The following is a 15735-nucleotide window of genomic DNA, read 5'->3' on the forward strand; positions in this document are numbered from 1 at the left end:
AGATTATGCATCTACTCTTCATTTCTTTATTCAGCTTATCTTCAATATTGAATGTTCATCTTAGTAAATATAAAAAAACATCAGAAATGGTACTCAGTACCACCACTTAAAAAATACTAGAGGAATGTGATAAAGTGTTATTTTCGAAAAAAACATAGAAATAGGATTTTGTCCTCTCCGATCATCGAACGCTGGATTTCAGAACTGCAGCAGAAGCCATAATATTGAAAAGCAACCTGCACGGAATATGCAAATGATACAGTATCGCTTGATTTTTTTTTTTTTTGAATAATTGTAAGGCATCAATGATATCCCTAGTGTTAAACAACAACCAGGGGAAAGAGAATCGGCAGGTTCCAATTCCGTGGGGAAGTGAAGCAACTTGATGAGCCGTCGGAAGAGGAAATCGATTGTTTGTCAGAAGTACTCGGCCCCTTATCAAACTTCTACAATGAATCAACAAGAAAAGCATAGGAATTGCCAATTGATCATAATATTAGGCATCAAGCTCTAAAAGATCTCTTACGGGTTATAAAACATCAATACCGAGATGACGAAAGAGATGTGGGTTTTTCACGTCGAAACTGCCAGCGTTCCCTAAAAATAGATAAAAGAACATGTATCACGCCTTAGTAGTATTTGACAGCTAATGTATGCGTTCATCCAGCACATACTTAGCTTATACAACCTTAGCCTTTGTTCAAAGCTGTTCAACCTTTAATCAGACATGGCAGTATATAACTTGTTCTCCCACCAATCACTAAGCCCGTACCAGGTGGAGCAGATTCTAAGGTAAGTGACTATAAATCAAAGCACCCAAGTTCAATTCTCAATTATAGTAAATATTTATATATTTCTCTTTCAGCCACCATGAACTGTATCCTATATCTACGCCTACAAGAGCCGAATGGTAATTCTGGCTAGAACTCTGTGGGACAAGTTTCATTATGTTTTGTTAGTGCTGCATAAGTGATAATGAATTTCTGAATTAAAGATGATTATGCGACTCCAATGCTTCATCTGATCCTTATCTGTTCTATAAATAGAATGATAAATTATTCCTTTTCTGGATATAAGCGCTTTTAGAACCTTAATTCAGCCACCCGGAGAGCTTAAATCAACTTATGGCTGAATAAATCACCAAAATTTGATGTATAAGAGCTGAACAAACGATTACAGCTCTTTTGTACAGCTTTTGTTCAAATGAAGGCTGATTTGCCCTTAATCATCATCAAATTGTTATCTGGGTAGTTTGTATATTCTCAGGACTCTGTGTCTCAAGGATCACTTCCAGACTGAGGTGACGGGCTGTTCTCGCTGCGCTATGAACTGCGAACCCCTGTTCGATTTCGTTCAGCCAATAAAAAATGAAACACTCCTGCTTTGGTCAACTCTGACAAATTAAGGAGCTCAAATTAGCAAATACTGGAATGGGTCAGTGTAATCGTGCAATAGCATTGGGTGTGACTGAGGTTTGAGAGCGTCAGCTGTAAACTGAGTGGAATATATGTCGGTAAATTGTTGATTCAGTTTTGTCATAACTTAATGTAGGAAAATAATGTCCCAGACTGCTAAAGTGAACTAAACTCAGCACTACGGAAAAGTACATGGAACTTTAACGTTTTATGTTGAAAGGAAACTCGTGTCTTCCACTTGTTACAATTTTTACGCAATGGTATGCTCCATGGTACCATTATTTCGGTCTCCTTCCAGACTTCTTTCTTCTCTAGAAATCACGAAGTTTTGATGTTTCCCATCCTTTTTGCAGTCACACAATCCTTGTCACCATCGCGCCGTCCGTAGTCGTCGTTAGTTGAAGAGTGCTCCCCGCAGAGCCAGACAGTTCGAACATTGAACCCACCAAGCCAAGCATTGCATCACCATCATCACTTCTCACGATTACATCACAACAGTGTCTGAGATGGGATCTTCTCGTTTTCCAAGTTAGTATGTATGGGGTCATAAGGCAAACCCACGCTGAAAGAGGCTGGGTTCGAAGCTGTTGGGTCATGTCATAATTTGTAACGTAGGAAAAAATAGCAATTGGTAAAGAAAGCTTGCAGTACAACAACGTTCAACATTAAGAAGAGAAGTAAACCTAATAGAATGATTCCTAGAAGCAACAGAATTCGGAACGGGGAGAAAAGTCTGAACTTTGGTGGAAATGTACTGCTACAACGTGGATGCTAGATATAGATCAGCCAGCTCGTTGCACATTATCCTTCGTGCCGTCATTAAAAGTGAAAGCTTCTTGTAAAACACATGTTGGCTTTTAATTCGTCTCGTCTCTCCAAGACGGGAGGTAGACACTGGATGGGTTTTCTTGGCTGGGAGCGTTTACTTGTAGGTACAACACGCATTTGGAAAGCGTACCGCGGGGATAAAACGAAACAACACAAGTCAGATTGAATTTCCTTGTTAAATGAAAAGAGCAGTTTCGTTTTCTTATGGCGCTGTTTCATTGAATGTTTTCCTTTCTTGTTCAATATTTTTGTTATTATCGTATCCTGGGGTGTCATTGATCGATGAAACGCACGTTGTTTGTGTAATAGTCCCCAAATATATTTGCTTCTGCTCACCTGAAGTAAATACCGTCGACTTCGTGAAAATCGTTTGTTATTTTTTACTGTTGTTTCTAAATGTGTTCCTCAATAACAGTTGAGTACAACATTCTTATTCTTTCTATCAATTGATTGGCACTTCAAAACCGTCCTACATTTCGTTCCAACCCATTCAAGAGATAGTACGTTTAATACTAGATTGAAAGTATTTTTTAGAATGTTTGAATGTTTCATCCATAAAAACTTTACTGAAACAACAATAGAATCGTACTGGGGATGCGCTACGGGGATTACCCAAAGAGACCGACAAAACACCCGCCGCGAGGGTTCCAAAACTCTTTTTTCTGCGGCACAAACCAGTCCACAGCATCACCCAGCTTTTCTCGTTACGCAGAAAACTTTTCACTTCTTATCTTGGTCCTCGAAAATAAGACAGTGAATGAAAAAAAAACGGCAGCTGAGCTTAACCGAATCATTGAAGTGAAACATCCAACCGACAGAGAGAGCGAGGTAACTGCTCCTACTGGAGAGCAATGGTCGTAAAATAAAACAAAATGAGCCAAGTTTTAGTCCGTTTGCCACCACCATTGTCCCAGGGAGTCCCCCCGATTCGGAACCAACTAACTGATGCTTCACATTTTGGAGTGTTTTAGCTGAAGTTCGAAACCAGCTGGTCCGTCGGCACTTCATCCAGGAGGGTGGTGGTGACGATGATGGTCCAGTTGGAAAATCCACGCCGCCACCTCGCTGTTTGTTAGGGTGATAGCGCTAGGGTTAGGAATGGGATGAGGGCAGGGAGTTCATTACCTGCGCGCTGATGCTTACTCTGGAGATGGGTCATTGAGTTTTGATGGGCTTCAGCAGACCAGTAGGACAGTTTCAGATAGTTATCGTTTGCTGAGGCCATCGTCGCGTATCTAATTGGTACTTGCCGGGTGCCGGGTGTAGGATTGATTCCATTTGTTCACTGATGGCACATTTCCTGCACAAAATGAGTGCTTGAGGCGTGAACTACATTTGATTTTTAAATTACCAGATTTTGCGTTCACCAGAAAAGTTTTTAAACGGTCAAAGATTTTCACTGTTCTTTGAAGTGATAAACCAGGTGAGGTGTTTTCTTTGCAAAAATGGCTGATGAAGTTGCTCTTAGCTTAACAGTGCTCTGATATGCAGAGTAACCTCGATGCTCCAGCCGATCGCTCATCGGCGGCAGATCTTACCATCAATATAAACTAGACCAAATCGTTGGATGTTAACACGGTCAACCCTTCCAGCTGAGTAGCTGGGGCAAGCAGTAAAGAGTTTTGAAGGCTTCCAATATCTTTGTAGTTAAATGGCTGTCGATGACTGAAAAAACGAACAAGGTAATCATGCCACTGTTCTCCACATCAATATAACTCGAATGAACAGCCTACGAAATAAAGAAGGATAAATCTTTGATAAAATACTGGCAGTTTCAACGGCAACATAAGTGGAAAAACTAGAAAGAATATCCTTTGATTATTAGAAGTGACCATTTCTGATTATCATATTGGCAGCTAGAATGTTAAAAAACTCTTCTGAATACTTTTGATGATGTTTCATGCACTCGGCATTTAGCCTGTTCTCGCGAAGGAAACCGGATTTTAAAGTAGTCGTTTTGTTTACAGCGATGCTTAAACTGCGATTTTTTTAAACAAATTATTAAACTTTTCCCTAACACTAATTTACCTTGAGCTACTCACAATTAAGTGGTTTGCTTCACCACGACTTCCTTGCTGAATTCTCCAGGCTAGTTTGATGAAACTTGGGACCGCTACCCTCGAAGCGGTTGCTGATCGTCGAACCATTTCGACCGCTGACTGGTTGACTATCGGATGGTATTCCAACGACAGAACTTCGGTTTCGATCATGGCAGTCGCTTCCACTTGTGTTGTTTCCAGAACCTCGTCCGACAACTTGCGCCCCTCATCGAGCGCGCACATCGCCCAACACTTCTTCCTCTGTCGAGCGATCGTGACTTCGTCCGGATTTGCCCCATTTGCGACGAGCCTTCTCGACGGCTGCTTTCCTCGTACAGCTGCGACAGCAACTCGTCACGGTGCCTCATCGAAAACGTTGGTCCCTACTTGGAACCCTGATCGGTCCTTTGACTCTCTCCTCCGTCATCTGCAGCAAACCACGGTTCAAATGCGCCGGGGTCGCTGACTTCTACACTCCGTAGGGCTACCAGCAAGTTGATCATCCCGTTTCGAATTTCGAACCCGCCCATTTTGTTGTAAAATCTGTCATCTTGCGTTCGGAACGAGAACCGCTAGATTCGTGGCGGTTCTACAGGTCTGTCTGGATGACACGTTGTAATTTTTTCCTCGGGCCTTTGACAGCAGTCCGGTTTCGCAGCGATCGCCGACGAGTTGCTCTCGAATTTCTTCGGCCCGTTTCTTCTCCGCGGTTCCTCGCGAAATTATCACCACCGATTCTTGCAACGCATTGTAGTTCGTGAGTAGCTCGGGCGGCAGAACCCCGTTTATCTGTCGATGGTATCCGAGATAGTTACCGGCGGCCGCCATGATTGTCTGCCGCGGCCCATACACAGTCCATCCAAGTTTAGTGCGAACCGCAATCGGTTCCATTGGCGTACCAACCTTAGCTTCTATTGGTACGAACGCATGGATGTTGTTCGCACCAATCAGCAACTGCGGTTGCCCGTTGTACGACCCGATGACCAGCCCTTGCATGGGCTTGTACAGCGCTGCAAGCTCCTCCACATCCAACTTTTGATGTGGCAGCATCGATTTCTCCACCGTTTGTACTGTGTGTGACAGCATCTTGCCGCCGGATGCAGTACCTGTTCCCGACGCCCAAAGGCTTATTCTTCGGGAATCATCCACTCTCGAAACGTTTCCCGTCCACCGGATGGTCAATCTCTCTTGGCGACTATGGTCGAAAAGCTTTTTCTCCACCCGCGTGACGGAAACACATTCGTCCAGGAACGCCAAAACTGAAACCGTCTTCCCTCCGCAGTGCAGCTGTACCGGTACAATCCTGATCAAGACCACGCAGTTAGTTCGGATGTGTGCACTCAGCCCGACCGTGTTTCCCACCGGATGCATCAGCGGATTGTGAAAGTCTCTGCAATCACCGATGTTGCAGTGAATTGTGAATTTGCACCGCCCACCGTGCTCGTTGAGGCAGACTTAGCACAACTTCTCGCACTTCACCAGCTTCAGGTGCTCATCGTATCGCAATGTTTTGAAATTCGCGTAGTGCCGCAGACGATGGTCCGTGGATTGACACATCTTGCCTAGTTTCAGCCTCCTCTCTTCGCTTGCGTTGTCGGCCGAACTGCTGACTTCGCAGTGACAATACAGTCCAGCAGTGCTGTCATGGTAAAAGCAGAGCTGGTTACCCAAGTTTTCAATATAGCTGCGCCCCCCATATAAATACTTCAACATTCAGTGTGTCGATTTTACGGTTCCCAAAAGAAAGCAAATAAGACAATTCTCCCGCTTACAAAAAAGTGTTAATCTAAGATGAGAAAATTCCGCTCATCATATACAAAAAATAGTGTAATATTTTTTCCGCTTCCTAAAATAGAAAGTGGCGAACTCAGATTCGAAAACAGTCCTCAACGTAAATTAATATCAATGTGAAAATTTATGAGCTCTTCAATGAGTCCTCCAGGAATGCCTCCCGGAATTCCATAAGGAAATTCTCCTGAACTGCCCATCAAATTCCATTACTCCACGAAATAGTCTAGGAATTTCTCACGAGATTCCTCCAGAAATTTCTTGGGGAATTCCGCCAGGCATTCCTCTAGACATTTCTCCAGGGATTCGTCGAAGATTTTTCTAGGAATTCTCTTAGGAATCATTTCGGAAGCTTAACCAGCAACTAGAACTTTCCATACGAAATTTATGCAGAGATTTCTTTGGAATCTCAGCAAGAATTCCTTCAGGTATTCCTTCTCTAATACCTCATGGTTCTTCGCAAGGAATTACTCCAGGTTTTTTTAAAAAAGAATTCCTCCAGGCATCTATCCAGGGATTCATCAAATAATTCCTCCAGGTATTTCAGGAATTCATTTTAGGAATTGTGGAAAAACCTTCCGAGTTTCCTGCATTTGTTCTTCAAGTTGTTCCTTGTTGAAATCGTACAATGATCTTCCATGTTATCCTCCCGAAATTCCTTCAGGGGTTCCCCCAGAATTCAACCTCCAGAAATTACTTCAGAAATTCTTCCAGGGATTCTTGCAAAATTTCGTCCAGGAATACCTTCATGAATTTGTCCTGCAATTTCAACAGAATTTCTGCAAAAGTTCCACCATAAATTACTCCTAGGATTTCTCTAGGGATTCCTCCGAGAATTCTACCAGGGAATCTTCCAGGTATTACTCAGATATTACTCCAAAAAATCGTCCAGGAATTCCTCCAGTAGTCCCATAAGAAATTGTTCCTGAGATTCCTCCAACAATTCCTCCAGGGTTTACTTCAAGACTTCCTTCAGAAAATACCCCCGGAAATTTCTCAATAAGTGTCTCCAAAGTTTCCACCAGAAATTCTCTCAAAACTTCCACCAGTAATTCTTCCAAGATTTTCTCCAGAAATTCCTCGAAGAAATCTTTACGGAATTATAACATAGATTCTTACAGAGATTTTTCTAGAAGTTTAGACAGAATTCCATACAGGGCCTCCTCCAGGACTTTTTTACAGAATTTCTCCCAGAATTTCTCCAATAATTACACTTAAAATTTCTCCAGAAACTACATCAGGAATTCCCCTGAGAAATCCTCTAGAAATTCCTGCACGAATTATTCCAGAAAGTGCTCTCGGAATTCCTTCCAGAATAATCTGTAGAAGTACTGTGATTTCGGGTGAAATTTTTCACTTTACATAGTTTTAGTGTTTTATTTTTGAATAGTTATCGAGACGGTCAAATTCAACAAGTACGACCACGGTTTTTATCAGTCAACTAGGTTTGAACTTTTACTGCAATATATATATAATTTGAAATAAAAAATCTATAATTTTGATTCCGGAGGGGAATCAATAAGAGAATGAAATACCTTTGTAAGTTTCGGAAACATGTTTTCCACCTGAATTAATCATTGCGAAATCGCGAAAAACTTTGTAACACAGTTTTCTAAAATTTTAATTATACAAGTTGAAAGTTTAATAAAGCCAAACAAACCACCTGAAACTATACAGTTGCCATACTAAACATATGATTACTTCCGGAAAAGTAGAATCTTATGCATTAATTTCAATTTTGGTGGCTAAATCGGATTCAGCGAATACTTGGCAACTATAAACATTCATTTGAATATTCATTCCATGTGCGATACAGCTTCGGTAACAAAAGTTGGTAAGTGTCTTTGAAGTTCACCTTACACGTATTTTGAGAATTCTACTAAGAATTCCTAGGAGAATTGCTCCAAAAATTCCTGCAAAAATTCGAAATCCCCAGGAATTACTCTAAAGGTCCCATTGGACGAGACAGATATTTGGCCAAACAAGCCCAACAAATGACCAACACAACGTGAATGAAAGCAACCATGGATAAATGCCGGACTTCAATGGCAAATACTTGGCATAATGCCAAAGAGTCTAATCGCACCTTAAGAATTTCCCCAGGAGTTCCTCCAAGAGTTCTTAAAGGAGTTCCTACAATAATTCTTCAAGAATTCCTTAAATATTTCTTTAAAGATTACTTGAGAATTTCTGCAAAAGTTCCACCATAAATTACTCCTAGGATTTCTCTAGGGATTCCTCCGAGAATTCTACCAGGGAACCCTCCAGGTATTACTCAGTTACATGTTTCCAATAATTGTCTCAGAAATTTGTCCATATTTTTTCTAGGAGTTTCAACAAGATTTCCTTTAGGTATTTTCTAATGATTTCTCCAGAAATTTCTCCGATGCATTTCTCCAAGAGTTTCTTTAAAAAAAATCTCCAGAATTTTATCCGAAAATTTCTCTAGGATTTTTTTTAAGAATCCCTCCCCAGACAACTAGTAATTGTATGACATGATGCTTAAGATGATTAAGTGGAGGTCATATGCGTGCATGCCTCCATTTAGGTGCATGTAAAATATAACCATATATATATATCGCCTCCACTTTAATATCTTTCGCAACATCTTATACGATCACTGGTTGACTGGGTTATAAAACTCTTCCAGGAGTTCCTCTAAGAATTTCTATAGAAATTTCTTCAACAATTTCAACCAGAATTTTCTGCAAAAATTATTCCAGAAACTCATCTAGGAACTTCTCTAAAAATTTCTCCAGGAATTCATCCAAAAAATTTCCTGGAGTTTTATCAAATATTCCTTAACCCTCTAATACCCTAATTTTTAATTTTGATTTAAATATCATTTTTCGTCATCTAAAACCGATTTAGGCATGTTTTGGAAGGTGATTATTTTTAATTAACGATTTTGTGAATTTTGATTTTTGTTTTATCTTGTTTTTGTTTGTTAACATCCCTATCCTTTTATATTTTTCCTGGAAGCCTGTTTGGCATACCGAATTTTTAAAATGAAAACATTTTGAGATTTTATGGTTATTGTTGAAATATTTTTATTTCAATTTTTTTTTCATGAAAAAAAATATTTTTCGTGTAACTTAAAGGAGAATAATTTGAGAGTGTATTTAACTCCCTTAAACTCTTTCACTACAATAGAATGATAGAGGAAATTAGGTATTAGAGGGTTAAGAAATATTTCCAAGAATTTCTCCAGGATTTTTTCCAATATTTTCCCCAAAAATTTCTCCTACAATTTCTTTGGGAATTTCTCGGAGAATTGTATCAAGATTTTTTTCCAGGATTTTGTCCATAAATTTCTCCAGGACATCCAAAAGATCCTGTAGGAATTACTCCACAACTTCTTCAAGAATTCATCTAAGAAATCCTTCAGAAATTCCTATAGAAATTCTGTCATCACTTTCTGCGAGAATTCCTGTGGAATTAATAAAAAAAAAGTCCTGCATATTATCCAACAATTTGTTCAGTAATTTCTTGAGAAATTATTTAAGATATTTCTAGAGAAATTGCTGAAGAAAAATCTTAAGGAATTTCTGAAACATTTTTTGAAAATATTCATGGAGATAATCCAGGATGTATTCGCGAAGAAATTCCAAGAGGAATTTTTGGATGTTCTTCTAGAGAAATTTCGGGAGGAATTCCTGAACTTGACACTTCTAAAAAATTTTCGGAAGGAAATCCCGGAGAAATGCTTGGAGAACTTCTCGGAAAAAGAAGTTCCAGGAGATATCTTTAAAGACATTCCTGAAGAGTCCTTGAAAGAATCTTCTAAAGGATTTTTTGGAGGGTATTCCGGAAAAATTGTAGGAGAAATTCCCTTAGTAGTTCTAAGAGAAATTTCTGGAGAACTTCTTGCAAAAAAAATCTTAAGAAAATCGTGGAGGAAGATAAACTTGGAAGAATTCCTGGAGGAATAATTAGAGAAGTTCCTGGAACAATTTGAAGATAACTTTTTCTGATGTTCAGGGGGCACATTAAAAAAATAGATTAGTGATTTTAGGGCGAAAGAAAAAATGGGAAAAACCACAAAGATATATAAGTGTGCGAATTACAAGATAACTTTTCTGATATTCATGAGAGCTCAAGAAAACATAAATAAAATTATATTGGAGATTTCGGAGCGGAAAAAAAAATGAACAAATCGTAAATGGGCGAATCACAATTAAACTTTTCTGATATTCATGGGGGCGCATGAAAATAAATATTTAAATTAGATTGATGATTTCAGGATGGAAGAAATAAATGGGAAAACCACAAAGGTATATTAGTGATAAAATTGTAAAAACTGTAATGGGCGAATTACAATATAAGTTTTCTGATATTCATCGGAGCGTAAGAAAAAATATTTGATGTTTTCAGGGCGGAAGAAAAAATAGGAAAAATCACAAAGGTCTATTTATGACCCGCACTACAAGATAACTTTTCTTATTTTCATGGGAGCGCAAGAAAGAAGATTATTTGGTAATTTCGGGGTGAAAAAAATAGAAAAATCATAAATGGGCGAATTACAAACCCATTTTTTATAGGGTCACAAGAAAAGTATTAGAAAACCACAAAGTTATATTACTGGGCAAATTACAAGATAACTTTTCTGATATTCATGGGGGCGCAAGAAAAAACAATATTTGGTGATTTCGAGTCGGAAATAATTGGGAAACCACTAAGGTATATCCATTTGCGCTCAAATTAGATTTTTTTGAAGTAATTTCTGTCATATTCAGGACGGCGCAAAACGCATAAAATATGGTACATATATTTAAAAAAATATATAAAACGTTTTTCATAGAAGCGAATTTTTTCCTGAGTGCCAAAAAAAATTTTTTTTTAACTGAAGAGCTGGTTACTCAGTGAGTAACTTGGGGTAACCACGATGACACCACTGCAGTCCAGTCTAATTCGGCCTCTTTTTTCCGGATTGGGAAACTGCTTCAGACGACGACGGCAGATTGAACTCCACGAACTTCACGTCAACGTTTGCTTCGCAGGCGTCCGCCACGATGCCCATCAGGAAATCCGTCAGCATCCGCAACGTTGGTTTCCCACGACCTCGCCGATAATGAACCCACTCACGCTTTTTCCGATCCGAAAGTTTGGCGACTAGCGGTTTTATCAGCTGCGGGTTGACGAGATGTTGTCGTAGATCCGCTACTTCTAGATGGCCGCAGAGTTGCTCCACCATGTTTCCAAATGGAACGAAACTTCTCAGATTGTCCGGCTTTGGGGGTTCCAGTCGGTTCCCCTTGTTCAGCAGGCTTTGGTGCAATTGTTTCGGGCGGCCGTATTGGCGGCGCAGCTTTCGATGACCTGCGGGATGGTTTCGGGAAGTAGTAACTGCCCAGACACCAGTTCGAAGGCATCGCCTTCCAGCGCTTCCTGAAGTCGCACCAGGCTTTCGTGGTTCATGTTGACACATACATCATCGTCGGAGTTTCCATCGTCCTCGTCCTCTTCGTCGGTGCTCTTATATAGCTTCATGTTAGCTTCCTCGCGTTCACCTTACTCAACTTCAACACATGTTCATCGATTTTGCCGGAATGGCTCACTTTTGAAGCACCCGCTACTACTTTCGTCACCGGTTTGGGTTTTTAAGCCGACAATTCGGTCAATTCCTTATCCATGACTGCCGTCAGGTTCGCTTTCAGCCGCTGAATCTGTTCCTTCCTCTTTTGAAGCATCTCCGCTTGCCATGTATATTGTTCTTCTTCTTCAGCGCGCATCTGCAGCTCCAACTCCCTCTTTCGCAGCTCGAACGTACGCTGCATCTCCCTTTCCTTCTTCCGAAGCTGCATCTCCACCTCCACCTGAAGCTTCTCTTCTAGCGCTCGGCCCTAGGCGCAACAGCGAGTTTTTGATCAGCTCTAAGATCCAGTGCTGGCACAGCAACATGTACCTTGGAAGATTTCAGCAGCAGCATGAAGAAGGGGCTGTTCGGGCTCGTTTGGAAGTTAACCATCAATGTTATCTTCTTTTCCCGATCAGCCTAGATAGCTGGGTAGTGTCGGTAGCGGTTGTCTCAGTTGGCTAAGAATAACACTACTGACTGCCTGATTCAGTGGTAAGAATCCACTGAACAAATGACCTCTAATTCATGGTGTTATGCGGCTTTATGCTTACCGTACCAAGGAATAAATGGTTTGGGGGATCTAATAAAAACCTAACCACAAACGGAGCCTAAAGAAAGTGTCGTGCCTCGAGCATATTAGAATGACGTTAACAGTATGTTTCAACCTTTCCTTATGGATGCCTTCAAGCAAGCTTCAGTTTGATGGATTACTCAGGTAGTACAGTTACTTAACATAGAATTGCACCTAACCCAACTCTACATGAGCAGAATTTGTGATAAGTTGACTGATTGGCATGTGTCAGATGAGGAGTCTCCATTTGACCTTCTTTGCACTATTGAGTGCTCCTTCGCAAACTTTGCGTATTCAGATGACCCTGCTCAACAAACTGGGGAACCTGTACTAATTGGTTGCGACCACATTTTTTGAATAACTCGCTTCCATTGATACTACAAGAAAGTTTTATTGTGGTTTTGTACCTACAACGCCCTCCATTGTGGTATACCATAACTATTGCTTTAAAAGAAGCTGTCCTCTGCGGTCTGTGCGGACCGCAAGAGGTATTCCTGAATGGAACTCTGATCTGTTCAAGTTCAAAATATCTTCGGATAGACCATTCTTTTGTAAGGTAACGTATCTCTAGCTTCCGCCCGAGAATTGTAGCTATAGAATCGACTTAGTGGGCACTAAAAGCTCTGCTTACTTCAAATCTCCAGGAGCAAATCTGGTTTTGTCCATTTTTTCTCCAGAGGGATTTGAGTATTTCAAACATGTTTTGAACTCTTGTAATTTTCTATTGGGTGTTTTCATGGCGTGAAATTACACCATAGTTTATCCCGAGTGATGTGCGTAGTTTGAGTATCAGGGACACTCTCGAGTCCCTTCGAATCTCGCAGAGGGTTACGGCAAGGTGATGGTCTTTCGTGCTTGCTGTTCAACATTGCGTTAGAGGGTGTAATAAGGAGAGCGGGGATTAACACGAGTGGTACGATTTGCACAAAGTCCGTTCAGCTGCTTGGTTTCGCTGATGATATTGATATTATTGCTCGTAAATTTGAGACGATGGCGGAAACGTACATCCGACTAAAGAGTGAAGCCAAGCGAATCGGATTAGTCGTTAATGTGTCGAAGACAAAGTACATGATGGCAAAGGGCTCCAGGGAAGATTCACCGCGCCCGCCACCCCGAATTTATATCGACGGTGATGAAATCGAGGCAGTTGAAGAATTCGTGTACTTGGGCTCACTGGTGACCGCCGACAACGATACCAGCAGAGAAATTCAGAGGCGCATTGTGGCAGGAAATCGAACTTACTTTGGACTCCGCAGAACTCTACGATCAAATAAAGTTCGCCGTAACACGAAGTTAACCGTCTACAAAACGCAGATTAGACTGGTCGTCTTCTATGGGCACGAAACATGGACCCTACGTGCAGAGGACCAACGCGCCCTTGGAGTTTTCGAACGGAAGGTGTTGCGTACCATCTACGGCGGAGTGCAGATGGAAGACGGGACTTGGAGAAGGCGAATGAACCACGAGCTGCATCAGCTGCTGAGAGAACCAACCATCGTCCATACCGCGAAAATCGGGAAGCTACGGTGGGCGGGTCACGTCATCAGGATGTCGGATAGCAACCCAACTAAAATGGTTCTCGAGAGACATCCGACCGGTACAAGAAGACGTGGAGCGCAGCGAGCTAGGTGGGTCGACCAAGTGGATGACGATCTGCGGACCCTACGCAGAGTGCGGAACTGGAGACAAACTGCCATGGGCCGAGTGGAATGGAGACGGCTACTATGTACAGCAGAGGCCACCCCGCGGCCTTAGCCTGATTGGTAAGTAAGGTAAGGTTTATCCCGAAAGGGTGCATGCGTTGTATAAAGAAGGAATGGATTCCAGATTTATCTGATTACCTCGTTCTTTCTGAAATGCTTGAAACGCATTGTCTATTTTCACATCTGTGATGTTCGTCCGGCTAACATGCCTATTCATGTGAACTCACATGCCTCCCAATCTGGGATGTCTACAGTGACTCTTTTACACAAAGTTGTATACGTTTTCAAGAAAGTACTCGCTCAAACGTAGTTTTTGCTTGGGTGATTTCTTGAATTTTGAGGATGCTTTCGATGACGTGCCTTTCAATGTCATATTGCAAAACGCTTGACGTCCCAAGCTACCTCCAATGAGCTGTAGGCTCTCTTTACGACTATGCGTTTACAGATCCTTTTCAGGGCACTAATTAAACCCGTTTGTGGTATGGGCTGTGAGCTCTCGTTGCGCTTATGCTTTCATTCCCTCTTCTAGGGTACCCCTTCCTATTTCATAACCTTTTCCTTTCCTAATTCCCATCCCTTGTTCTATTCTCCCTCAGGTAAATGATGAAATAGACTTATATGTAGGACGACGGCACAAATGTCCCAAATGGAGGATAACGTGCCTTCTGATACCTGCTAGAGTTCTTACTGAAATTCCTACAGGAGCTCCTTCTGGAATTCCTCCAAGAGTGCCTTTGGAGATTTTCCTAAGAGTGTTTTCTAAGATTTCTCCAGGAGTTCTTACTGAAATAATCCAGCACTGGTGTTCCTCCAAGAATTAATTTGAGAATCCTCGAAAAGTATTTTTTTTAGAATTCCTCCAGCAGTTTTCTCTGGGAATTTTTCAAACGTTTTTTTCTGTGGTTTTTCAAGAAGTTTCTTGGAGTATTTCTTACTTCCTAAAGTTCCCTCTGCCATTCCTTCAAGATTTTCCAAGATTGACCAGATTCCTCCTTCTGGAAATTTTATCCATGTTTTCTACTGGTATTCCTCCAAAAATTCCTTCCGGAATCCACTCCTTCCTTTAAAAATTTCTTCAAGAGTCTTCTAGGATTTTTCAAGATGTTTCTTCTGAGATTCCACCTTTTGAAAATTCCGAAATTCCTCCAGGAGTTTCTTGTGGGATTCCTCTAGGACATTTAGGATATCTCCAAGAGTTCTTTGTGGGTTTGACCCAGGAGATCTTTCCTGGATTCCGCCTATATAGAATATTTTGTGGGATTGTTATCACTAACTCTTAGCGGGATTTCTCCAGAAACTCCTTCTAGAATTCCTTCATGAATTTCTCCCATACTTTTCATTCTGAAATTCCTTCAGTATTTACTCCAGAGATTTTTTACAGGTTTCCTCCAGAAATTATTTTCGGGATCGCTCAAGAAGTTCCTTCCAGTCATTCCTAGCCGAGGTACTACTATGGCTAATTGGATGTCCCTCCGACCATCTTCAAGTGTAGCTGCGCCAAGCTGCTCTTCCGTTGTTAGGGCCACTGCTAGCTGCTGCGCGTAGTCTTGAGCCACTTCTACGATACGCAGCTGCTCGATGATGAGCCACGGCGTTCGACTTTGACGCGTAGAACTTCCAGGAATTCTTTCTTGATTTCATCCAGAAAAAGCGTGACACCGCTGTATGTCAGAAGACAGTATGGGTGCCTATGTGAACCCTCTATGTGCAAGGGTCATTATTGACCCCCAAACCGTTCACTAGGTCAGCGAGCTATTCCCAACGTTATGCGTTAGGAAGGTTCAATAATACAAGCTCTGAACTTAAGTATTGG

This window comes from Aedes albopictus, chromosome 3 (genome assembly GCF_035046485.1).
Source record: "Aedes albopictus strain Foshan chromosome 3, AalbF5, whole genome shotgun sequence".
Taxonomy (NCBI): domain Eukaryota; kingdom Metazoa; phylum Arthropoda; class Insecta; order Diptera; family Culicidae; genus Aedes; species Aedes albopictus.